General features: G+C 36.8%; 1 protein-coding gene across 4 annotated transcripts in view; it reads left to right on the top strand.

The window, feature by feature from the left end:
* Positions 1 to 12,022, top strand: part of CPSF6 (cleavage and polyadenylation specific factor 6) — a 33,113-nt gene extending 21,091 nt beyond the window's left edge. For 2 of the 4 annotated variants that reach the window (XM_080345900.1, XM_080345896.1), the window contains exon 10: positions 4,071 to 9,420. The gene's annotated coding sequence lies outside the window, so the exon portion shown is untranslated. Of the gene's footprint in view, positions 1 to 4,070; positions 9,421 to 11,944 lie in introns of those variants that run through there. The other 2 variants (XM_080345898.1, XM_080345899.1) reach the window with 2 other exon arrangements.
* The last annotated feature ends 307 nt before the right edge of the window (positions 12,023 to 12,329 follow it).

Genomic DNA, 12,329 nt, shown 5'->3' with positions numbered 1-12,329 from the left:
TTTTGCTTGTATAAGTGGGAACTGTCCTGTAACAGTGTGTTAGCAAACACTTAGACATCATTTGAAGTATGAAATTAGCCTTTTAAGAAACCTTGTAAATTAATAGGAAAATACCTATTTTTGTAAGTTATTTTAATAGTAAGCTTTTAGTCAATAATGGAATTTGAAATGAATCGTGGTAGCATGGTTCAAAACCTGGGTATATGTACCTGTCTAGGGTAATTTAAGATCTTCTTAGTATTAAGCTATTATGAATGTTATTTACCTAATCTCTCTTTTAAAAAAATCTGTATTTTTGAGGAAGCACATATTTGGGGCTGTACTATTCTATTGCATTTAGCATTCACCAGAGAGATAATGACTTGTGCATCTGTTTCGGTATTGGAAATCCACCACAGAGTGGAAGAGACGAGCAGTGCCCCTGTTTTATGTGCTTCTTAAAGCCTATTTTGTGGCTACTCTGGTGTGTTACAGAAACATGTAGTTTGTTTCTTAATGTTCAGTGATTTCGTTTTATTGAGGGTAATAAGATGATTGAAAAAGTGAACTGGAAGTGTTCTGCTCTTATTTTCAAATGCAAAATTTCATAACCTTTATTTTTTTCTGTGGACATGTTGCTGTAATTTTGTTTTTTTCTGAGATGTCTTTAGACACTTCTATATTTTTCTGTTTACCACATCCTGTGCTTTTTTCTTTTGTTTGTGAAATCAGTAGTTTTGACAAAGTTGAGCTGTGTGAAAGTTCCCCGAGAAACCTTAAGTCTTCATATAGCATTTGAAAGAGAAAGAATTTACTTGCAAGTGAAAATGTTGCCTTGATGCAGTGTTCTGCAAAGGATGAACAAATTCATTTTTCTCCTTTTGCTCATTGTGGTTTGAGAACTAAGATTTCATTTTACGAAAAAAGAGAGAAATGAGATATTCATTTTTATGTTTTCCTGTGGCAGCCTGACCTACCTTTTTGTGTCTTCCTCATATATTAATGTGAAAGATACTTGCCAGTAATTCAAATCTTTTAAATTGTTAAGCTAAAGACTGAGTTTTCTGAACACATCTCTGTTCATTCATTATTTTTGGTGAATAGAAAGGCTGGGATAGTAGGAGAAAGACATATGATGAATGAAACTAGTTTGGGAGCATTCTTCCCGTGTAATATTATTTATAAAATCAACAAATTGTTCTGGTGTTGATCTTAAATTATACACCAAGACTTGAACAAAGGTACCAGGTAAGTACACTAATAATAGGGAGAAAAATGTATGCAACAAATGGAAGAAGGTGCCAGTGGTGTAAAATAGTCTATTTGTACATGTATGATGAACAGAATCACATATATATATATATATATATATATCAGCTTACATGCAGAAAGACACGTATAGATTCAAATTTAAAATTTCTTCATTCTTACTGTGTTATAGCTAAAGCATCACAGTATTTGGAGGTTTGTGGTGTTCTGGAATGTAGGTTAACTTCAAACAAATTTTGGCTTTCAAGCTGATACTGTGTGGGATTTTTACTTTGTGTATTTTTTTTCCTTTATGTATAGAATAAAATAAAAATAAAGGAGAATTACATGAAGTAATTCTTAGGAGCTATTAGGATATAGTGACAAAAGTGTATCGTGCATTTTACTGAAATGTGAACATGTTGGGAGATTTAAATTCAGAGTCTGAAAATATCAGAAATTACTATAACAAAACTCGATGGGTATATACACATACAGCTTTAAACTGCTGTAGAATTTTCACACTTCTAAAAGCTGTTTAAAGCTTTTAGATACTTATTTGGATAATTGGAATTAAAGGGAAAAAACAGAGTTACTACTGCAAGATGCTTTATATAATAAGAAATCTGTTGGATTTTGTTGTAAGAGACTGTCTTAATGCAAAAAAAACCCCTTAAGTTCCATTTTGCATAAATACAAAAACACTTGATCGCTTAAGTTCTGGGATTTCATTTGTGAAAATGTTCTGGCATAAACCCCTGACTTTTAAACCACAAAATACCTATTTAACAGATAAGTCTGAAATTTGGGGTTTATTAGCAGAAATGATGAAAAGCTGATTGCTGTGTGGTGTTAAATTGTACAAACCTAACACGCTTGGGATGGGTAGCTGATATGAGCTTGAGGCAGATGGGAAACAGCATCACTGAGAAGTACTGACCAGAGATTTAGTCTTATTTTTTTTCCCCCTTAAAAAGTTGTTTCTTACTTCAATATTCTACTTGCTCGTAGAATACTGAAAAGGGCTGAGCATTAAGGTATAATCCATACAGATTTATTTCTTCCTTATGGAACCACAGAGGTTTGCAGTTTTGCCAAGGTGCAGTGGCAGAATACTTGGAACCAAAATGTGCACCACTTTGGATTTTAGTTGCTCATGTTCTTTAAAATGAAGGTTCAGTGTGATGCTGACCATCTTAAGAGCCCTATAATGAAAAGTATTAATCTCAAGTCCAGTTTATCATGCATTCTTTAAAGTTCCTGTAGTTCTATTAAGCACCCTTATGGATCTAGTGAATGGTTCCCAGGAACTGTAGCTGTCTTATGCTAGTATTATAAATCATATATATGGTGCTTTGGATCTGTTAAGTGTTGCCATAGAAGTGATAAAGGTCCATAACTCTTGCCGCAGCAATTGTATGATGAGAGCAGCAAATTCTGACACGCAGTCTCACAGCTGTCACATACTTACATTCTCCACTAAAAAAGCCTGGGATTCTTCTGTCTGTGCTAACTTGGCTCCCAACTCCGAACACATCTTCTTGTGGAGGCAGCACTGTGTCACTTTGCTACTAATTAACTTTAAAAGTACATAACACCTATGGAAATTTGGGTTTCTGGGGAAGGAACTTCTGAGAACTTCCCCAGAATTAATTACTGGCTGATACATTCCATGACTTGGGAACAAAGGGAAAAGAAATTCCAGTCAGTGCTTTCAATGTGGATTAATTTATGTGCATACTGTAGTGTATAGAGCCTACTTGGTTATACATTTCTGAAAAAATATTGTTAAAAGTCACTTTGAGGAAAGGAAGAAGAAATGTGTCGGTTGTTCATGCAAAAACTGAGTACTTAGTATTCCCAACTGCTTTGAAGTTATTGTACTAGAAGAAGAATATTTGACAGCTGTGTACCAATGTGTGTTCATGAAATTGCTCCTCTAAACGTCTTGTTTTTCAAATGAACCATTTAATGTGTTGGGTTTTTAAACGATTTGATTTAAGCTATTTTGAAATTATTGAATGTTGAAATTGTTAATTATTAATGAAATAAAGATAGCTAATTGTTTCGTAATGGAATTCAACTGAAATCCAATGTATGGAATTATACCATCCCGAGTATTTTGTGAACTCTTAGAGTAATTAACACTGATGTGGTTCCTTAATTTGCCAAAATAGATGAGAGTAGGAAGTAGGGCTTGTTTTTTCTTTTTCTGGGGCAAGTAGATGGGGAAACCTGAAAATCTATATTGTATTACTTGAAAAGTGGGTTCTTGTGATTGAACTGCAAGCATGTATTTTTAGATGTGAAGCCAATTCTGCTTGCTGCTAGTCTGAAAATTCTGAAGTACTGGTATCAGATTCTGTGCACTTCTAAATGTTACTGAGCTGTGAGCCATCCACTTCATTATACAAATCAGTGCATTAATTAAATATCAGACCAGCTTAAAACTTCTGTAAGTGGGCAGGTAAAAATGTAAAAATCTAGTGGCAAAATTACCTGGTGCGCTTGTCTGTTGACTCTTGCAGAATGCATACTTTAGGAAATGTTCTCTATAAATGTTTCCATCAGTCACAGGAACAGTAGCTATTTCTTCCTTTATCATTTGATAATTCAACTGCGAAATGTGTATTTCAATTTTGTTGTACAACATTAATTTTGACTATTGAATTGGAAAACTTATTTCATTCACAAACAAGTAGCTACTGCTTCTGGGTATTTTGTGTTAGTTTACATTATGGTGAAAGTAGATGCACGACTTGTGTATGTATAGATAAGCCAACAATTTTCTGTGTATTATGGGGACTAGCAAAATCTACATCACAAATTTTGACACATTACAGCTGAAGGAAGAGGAACAGCGTCCAAGACAAGATACGTTCTTCAAGGAAAGATGCTTGTCCAGCAGTTTGCTTCATGTGATTGAACTGAGCCTGTAAGGATTCATGGATAAAATGAACAGGAATAGATCTGAATAAAGCAAATCTGCATACATGGTAACCAGTAGCTCTTTTACTTTTTTATGTTGCTTAACTGTTTTATTTGAGGGAAACCTGTGTGATTTAAACCTTATAGCTTTTGCAACTTTATTACTGGTTATATACATTTGGCAATTATAATGTGCAAGCAATTGGAAAAAGTCAAGTAAATGCTTGTTTTTATAGTAGTTTGTTCATGTTAGACTGTTCATATGATAATGTCTGTAAACAGCACCACTCTGATTACAGTAGATGTAGTGTTGTAATAAACTGTTTAATGGGGCTGATGTGTAAAGCTGTTCAAGTTATTTGATGTTTACACCTCAGGGAAAGTCTTGTGTTCAGCAATATTTAAAGATAATGTTACGATGAAAACATTGATGCTGTCTTTAAAAACATTGCAATAGTTCTTGCATATGCCTCAGCCTAATCTTGCATTCGGTGAGTTAAGCATACTAATGTTGCTCTCACACATTCAGTTTTGATATGAAAATAGGTGGTTACATAAAACCTTTAATGCTCTTTTGCTTTCTAGCAGTGTTTACCTAGGTGGCTTGTGAATTTGCGAATTGACGTGTAAAACTGTAAAAACTGCAGCTCTTTGTGGTCTGTTGTTTGGAGGAGAAGTGGTCCCAGGTCTGTGGCTTCAGCACGCTGAAGATTCTTTCTTTCATACAGCCTTGATCCCGATCGATGCTACAGTTTATATAAACTTAAACTGCCCATAATAAGGGGTGGAAAGGTTAGGTTTAACAAACAAACCAAAACCCTGCAGTTGTTTACAGTTTTATAGGAACAGTGCTTGTGTGTGTTCCCCTCTGCCCCCAAGGCCGTAGCAGTCTGTACATAGTTGTATATTAGAAATGTGCCAGAAGAAACCAGGTGTTTCCATTTTTCAGACTTTATGGGTTTGCTATTTTCTTAATACTCCGGGGTTTATTCACACATGCGTATAAAAGACAAGGTGCACTTGTATGTCCTTGTTTAGCAATGGGCAATATTTAAATGTCTTAGCAAAAAGCGCTACATCTGTCAGATGAGGTTTTGTAAATTTACCTAAAAACAAGTTATTGGATCTCACAGTGGAAGCTGACTTCAAATTTGAGAATTGGTTTTAAATTTCATCAAGTGTGAAATGCAAGCGAATAGAAAGTTCATACGAGTTGCAAAAACTTAGTTTCTGGCAGCCTTGCACAAAGGCTCACTCTTAGTACATTGTAAATCATTACGTAACGGATTTATTCTTGGAGTTTTCAGTTGTTCAAATAGCTGCACTTAATGTTTTAAGTTAAGTTTCAAGACCTCAGATGGCTTTAAGAGGCAACTCTTAAGACAACTCTTGATTTCTTTTTTTACCCGTTTTGGAGATTTTTTACAGCAGACCTAAAGTGTTACCCTGTTCAGGAAAGCACTTAAATCCCGTTGTTTTTTCCAGAGCATTTAAAGCAAGTGCTTACGTTCCATAGATTTCAGGGAATGTAAACATATGCTTTAAGTACCTCATTTGCATACGTGAGTGATTTTTATGCTTTACTGAGTTGGGACCAGTAGCCTGTGCAACCACAACAGTTTTGCCTAAGTCTGAAATTGTCTAATATTTTTGTCACCTATGACTCAGCCAGGTTTCCTGCAGCCAGGTTGATGCTCTTGGACTTGGTTACAACTTCAGACTCCCCCGTCCCGTCCCTCTTTTTCTTTTTCCTTAAATTGTGTACCTCAGTTCCTCATGCATGGGATCGCTGGTGTTTACTGGACTATTTGCTACTGAGAAGCTATTTGACATGTTTGTTTAATCCTGTTTGAAAGTGGAAAACTGCCTTTTAAAATTTTGTAAAACTGAAAGTTGTATCGAACAAGTCATGACTCATTACCTGCTTTTTGTGAATAGGTGTTGGTTACAAACAGTACTGTTGTAATTAGTTGGGGTTTTTTTACTTAAAAACATTGTTTACTGCTATGTGTAATAAGTTTAAGGAAGAAATAACCTGCCTGTAGCTGTTACATGGGGTATAGCTAATACGGGAGAGGCAGCAGGTAAGTAATGTTCCATTGCATAGATATATTAAATCTTAAAATTAAAAAAAAAGTAAATTTACAAGCATTTTATGCAGGAACTGATATTTTTCTCCACACTGACAAAGATTTAAGGAGACTGTTGCTCCTTTTAAACAGAGTGTATTTCTCACTTGCATCTAGATTTCCATTGCTGGCAATGGAAATAGGGAGGGAATAGCAGGGGAAAAATAACATAAGTTAAACTGAGCGCTCATTGTGACCTGAGAGATGAGGTCCCTGTATGAAGCCCCTTATTTCTGCCTGTTCTCTGAACACTTAGATTTAACTGATAGATGTACCGTGTTGCAATTTAGATAATATTCTCTTGTTATAGTGAATTTCATTTGTTAGATTTTTTTTTTTTTAATGAAACAAAAAAAGTGTACAGAAAAAAAATCCAAAGACCTTGATAGACACCAAAAAGGAATATGTTTAATGCACATCATGTATAACTGGATCTGTAGTCGAATGTTACCAGCTTTTGGTTTATTAAACATTACTGGCAATTTCCTGTGCATGCTCAGGATATAGCAGTTTGGTAATTTACTGACTGGTGATGATGCCACGGTGGCTACTGCTGTCCTCTTTGATATTCATCCAGTTTTATTTCATCTCCTTTTGCTGATGGAAGGACAAAATAGTCTGTGAGGAAATACTTTTATTTCTTCTAAATATTGTTATTATTTTTAATGTTACTTATATGAAAAAAAAATAAGGCTGTGTCCTTTATCTTGAAAGACAAAATCAACAGGTATGGACTTAAGGGTGGCAGTGCTTTAGCAACACAAGTTGTTTTACTGGAGGTTTGTTTTTTAGCAGTAGAGTTGATCGGTTGGGTTTTTTAAAGTAAAATTTCTACTGGACTATATGTTTTGATAGGTCAAAAATACATGTCCAGAAGAAGAACACGGCATTTTGGAAACTGTACATACAGTCTTTTTTCCTCATTCCCTTTTTGCTTTCTGTGCCAATAATTTTGGTTCTGATTGCATTTTGACAAATGTTAGGTCAGAACTTCCATGTTTTTTTTCACAGTGTGGCTGTAAGCTTGGATAGCCGTTGTTTTTGTGGTAAAGACGACACCCTATTCAATGTAGGCATTAGCTTGACTCTTTTTTTTAAGGAGTGAGTTTTTTCTATTTTTGTTCCTTTGAGATTGGTGAGGCTTAGTTTTTCTATCTGTATTTTTTTACCTGATTGTTTAGTTGCATATCCAAACCCTTGTAAATGTTTTCCTAGTTGTATGTGGATAATTGGCGATATAAATGTTGTACATACTTGTCATCTCTGTTTGTAGTAAAAATACATGACTTTCTTTATAGGAATACTTAATTCCCGATTTCCTTTTCTTATCCACTTGCTCTCTCTGTGTACAGGTTAAACAGACTTTGCTCCTATTTTTTATTTATAGACTTTTATACATAGCCTCTTGAAGTTATTATTGGTTCTTGTGTGAACTGAGATACAGCCTTAAATTTCCTAGCATAATGCTTGTGAAGATACTGTTAGTCATATAGATTCAAATATAAAACGTGCATGTTTAACACTGATACTCCTCAGAGATGCAAGACACTAAATTGCTTCTACATTGAAATGCAAACCCTTCAAGATCTTAGAGGAGGCGAGTGCAGGTCAGTGTGCACACACTTAAAGAAGATTTCGTTCTTTCCAAATAAGTATTTTGACATAGGAAAGAAGGAAGGTGGATTTGTTTAGGTTTTAAATTGTTCTGGTAATTGACCACATAAGTCTTAAACATAATGGTTGCAGCATGCTAATTAGTCATGTTTATGCAGAAATATTGTCTCTTGCACCTGTTTACTATGATGCCTTGCAAATAATATTGCAGACAGGCTTGGGCTGGGTGGGGGTGTTCGGGTGGTTTGTTGTTGTTGTTCCCCACCCTGCCCCCCCCCACCCCTGAAATTAAGATCTGACATGCTCTGTACTTTGAGGTTAATTTTAGCTTTAGAGTGTGAATTACTAAGGAGCAGTTTCAAGCTTAAAAGTTCTTCAGTTTGCTGTTCTCATGGGATTCTTTTTTTTTCCGCCCATGTTGGACAAAATATGAGGAAGCATCTCATTCTATTTGTAAATTATGCACCTGTTAGTTCTTGCATCCTTTCTATAGCCCCAGTTATCGCAGTGGGTTTTAGGTTCTGATATGACCTATGTCTGTGCTTAAATCTTTTACTATATACTAGTTTTATTGAAGTCTCTTGAAATAGTAAACAGTATACCCTTGATCCCAATCAAATGGAGCATTTAAGTTGTAAAAATTCCCATCTATTCATACCATGTAATGTGATTTTACATGATTCAATGCGAACACTTTGGGGTATATTCAAGTAACAGACTTTGACCTCACCCTCTTATATACTGTATTTTGTATTAAACTGTGCATATTATTATTATTACATTACAAAACAGACATTCCGTTGATCTTCAAATGTAAGAAAATGAGGAATGTGTGTGCTTTTATAAATACAAGTGATTGCAAATTAAGTTTCCTTACTACTGCAGATGTCCTCCTTTAACATTAACAGAAAAAAAAGCCAAGTGTTTTAAAGGTGAAATACATTCCTGTTTGGTAAAGCTTAACATTTTTATGACAATTACCAGCACTGCTGACTTTCTAAACAAAAGGCTGTGTTGTCTTCCTGTACCATTCCGTTTCCCGATTCCCATTTTGCACAAGGATGTACGAGTAAGCTTTTCAAGAAATGGTTTTGAAATACAGCAGGGAATGCAGAATTGCAATGCAAAATGTAAGGAAATGGATGCCTGTCAGAATGCCTGACTCCGAAGGATTTTATATATGTATAGTAAACAGTTTCCTGATACCGGCAGGCCAAAGAGTCTGTTGAATACTTGAGTTTCTGGAGACCTATATTTTTCAACAAGGTAAGATGGTATCCTAGCAAATGTGGATTTTAATACATTTTCAGCAGAGGTACTTAGTTAAGTTTAGGGATCATTTCATCTTTTTTAGATGTTATACTTGAAATATTGCATAACTTTTAGCTTTCACGGTTTCTTTCTTTCCAGCCTTTAGGAGACTGTTAAGCAATTTGCTGTCCAACTTTTGTGTTGGTCCTAAACTGCAATAGTAGTTTACCTTGTATTGAAGAAATAAAGGCCATTTTTATATAAAAAAATACTTTTGTCTCTCTTCATTTCAGCTTGTCTGATTTCTCCTCAGTGCTCCTTATGTCGGTCTTTTCAAATATTCAGACATTAAAACTTTAAGCGTGGATGTTCTAATGTCATAGCCAGATTCCGTGCTGTAATAATTTCTGAATTTAAAAATAGTTCTGTTATTAGCTCTTGTCCTTCTGCTCTGGTCTTCAAAGACTTTTTGCAGAGTTTAAAATCAGTGAGAAGTGCAGACTTCTTTTACTAAGCCAGCCTCTTTTTTTGGTCAGGCATTTTTGTGTAAAATGCGGTGACCCACATGTAATGTGTCAACTGAAGAACAAAAGGCGGCTGCATAAAGCAATGTCAGGCTCTTAAAATCACATTTTCAGACTCAAATGTGTAGTAATGCTTGGAGCGGTGGGCTTGCTATATAGGAGGCATTAACCTTTTTAGGATAGGAGGATAAACCTTTTTATTTTAATCTGGCTTCTCAAATTGACTAAATCTGGCAAATGTTGGTAAACCAGCTGCGTGGCAGGTTGAGCTGTTCAGGCAGAGTTGTCTGATACCAGTGGCAGTTCCATCCTGCAGTGATTTGAAATCATTTTGGGCACTGTGGTTTGTGGCCAAATGTTTCACTCTGCTCCTAAAATCGGAACATTGTATGTGTAAAACACACATCTATGTGTTATACACGAAAAGTCATTAAGTTGCCATGCTTTGCCTCACTGATGGTGAACTTCTCATAATATTTGTTGAAAACTTTTCATAATATTTGTTGAAGTTAATTTACTGTAGCACAAAATGAGCTACATCTGTTGTACCACCTTAGCTTTCTGGTACCATTTTGCAGTGTTGTCAGCTTGACTTCTGTCTGTGACAAGCCTCCAGCATTTGGCAGTCATAAGATTATTTGAGAATGCTGATTTTCATTTAGGAAAAATAACTCTTTTTAATCTTTATAGCTTCAAAAAAAGTCTGAAACGCAGTCTGATTGGCTTGGAAAATCACAACGTTCATGATTTTATTTAAACATTTTTGGGTGAATGAAGGGGGGTGACTGTATGGGTCTGTGTGGAGGAAACAATATCACTCATTAGGAAATGAACCTGGATTTCTTTGACTAGTGCCCTAAACCTGTGATAACAAAAATAACATTTGCTTACTCTAAATGGTTCAAATTTGAATTGTTCAAAAGAGCAAGCAACACGATAGGAAAACAAACTTGGCCACTGATTATTTACTGCACTGAGTTTCACAGTTAACCTGGGTTTTTAACCAGGTGAGCGTGGGTTATAGCTCAGCTTCATTGACAGTGTGAAAGTTTGGACGTGGTGAAAGGAGTGTTGGGCTCGGAGGACTCCAGGCTTCCTTCTGGGTGGAGAGCATGGGAAAAATCATTGCTAACTCGTTATTTTAAAACACCTTGCTGGAATTTTCCTCTGTGTTAGGGTGTTCAGCCATTCCTGTTGCTGAATGGCAGAGTTGTATTATAAAGCATCCTGTCCCCAAAAGCACGGGCTGTGTACTCAGAGATAAACACAGTGAGGATTCAGTAGCGTGTGGATGAATTTGTTGTGGAAGCATTCAAGCACAGGTTAACTAACCAGGGCGCCACATTGTCAAGGTCTGATTTGAAACTGTTTCAGAAGAACGAGGAAAGTAAACATTCTGAATATGGTTGGGTTTGTTTTTCCTTTTCTGGAAGCTCTCTGGGGAAAATATAATCCCTTGAATTATTGTCCTTGCTTGTTCCCCCTGCTCCAGTGCCCAGCGATGTGGAAAGGGGTGCAGAACGTCTTCTCTGCCACCTCTTCATGCTGGCGGATTGGCTGCAGAACAGAGCTGACCCTTCCCATCCATCCTGTCCTCTGAGGGCTACAGGATTTAAAACAAACAAACAAAAAAAACCCCATGACCAAAAGAAAACACAAAAGGACCCCCACCAGGATGAACCTGTTTCTGAGCACAGCGGTACTGGCTGAGTAACATCCCTGTACACCCCATAATATTGACTGGCAGTTTTTTGGGGAGGGGAGGGGAGGGAGGTGAAAGGCGTTTGTGAGGTTTAACATGGGGAATTCAAACAGTCGCTTCCATGAGCTGTGTGTTCATACACTGCAATGGAAGGGCGATCTGTGGACTGCAGGAGCTGTTCCTGTGCGGGAGCCCTGGAGACCTCGTGCAGGTGTTGGGCTGTGCGTGGTGCAGCCCAGGCCATGGGACAGCGATGTCCCCAGGGTGTCTTTGCGCAATGAGAAAATGTCCCCTCGTGCTGCTGCACCCGTTCCAGCGTAGCCTGGCTGAAGGCACTGCTGAGCTTAGCATTGCTGGCTGGGGACAGGCTTGAGTTATTGAAATCTGTGGAAACAAAAGACACCCAAGTGCCTGCCTGCCAGGAAGCAGACCTTGAGTAAATAGTTAGAAGTGTCCTTTTTGATCCCTGTTACATTTGGGGAGGGAAGAGATGCTCAGGGTATTATTCCTGTTCTCTATCTTTTTACTCTCCCCTGGTTCGTCTTTCAAACCTTTTCGTCATTTTACAGCTGGTCCAGGAGAGATGGTAAGTTGTAAAGGAGGAGAGCAGCAGAATACAAATCAAGTTCCAAAAAAGTCAACAGAGCAAAGTGTCTGAAGATGTGAAAGGTAAGTTTGCGCAGCACAGGCTGAGTAAAGCAAGGCCTGGCTATATGTGTAGCTTATGATCACAAAGATACCTTTTTTACAAACATTATTACAGGGAAATCAGATGCAAATACCTGAATGTCTTTATTCCCAATTTATCCTGAAACGCTGGACTATAACTAATCATGACATGCCAGGAAAGGAAACATTGACAATAATTTTTGCGACAGAGCGTCTGTCTTACATTTGGGAATTAGCCAAGTCCTCTTGAGGGCCTGTACCATCACACTCTGGGAAATAAGGCAG

Source organism: Nesoenas mayeri (assembly GCF_963082525.1).
Source record: "Nesoenas mayeri genome assembly, chromosome: 1".
NCBI lineage: Eukaryota > Metazoa > Chordata > Aves > Columbiformes > Columbidae > Nesoenas > Nesoenas mayeri.
The sequence above is the reverse complement of the archived record's forward strand: the minus strand, read 5'-3'. Positions and strand labels throughout refer to the sequence as shown.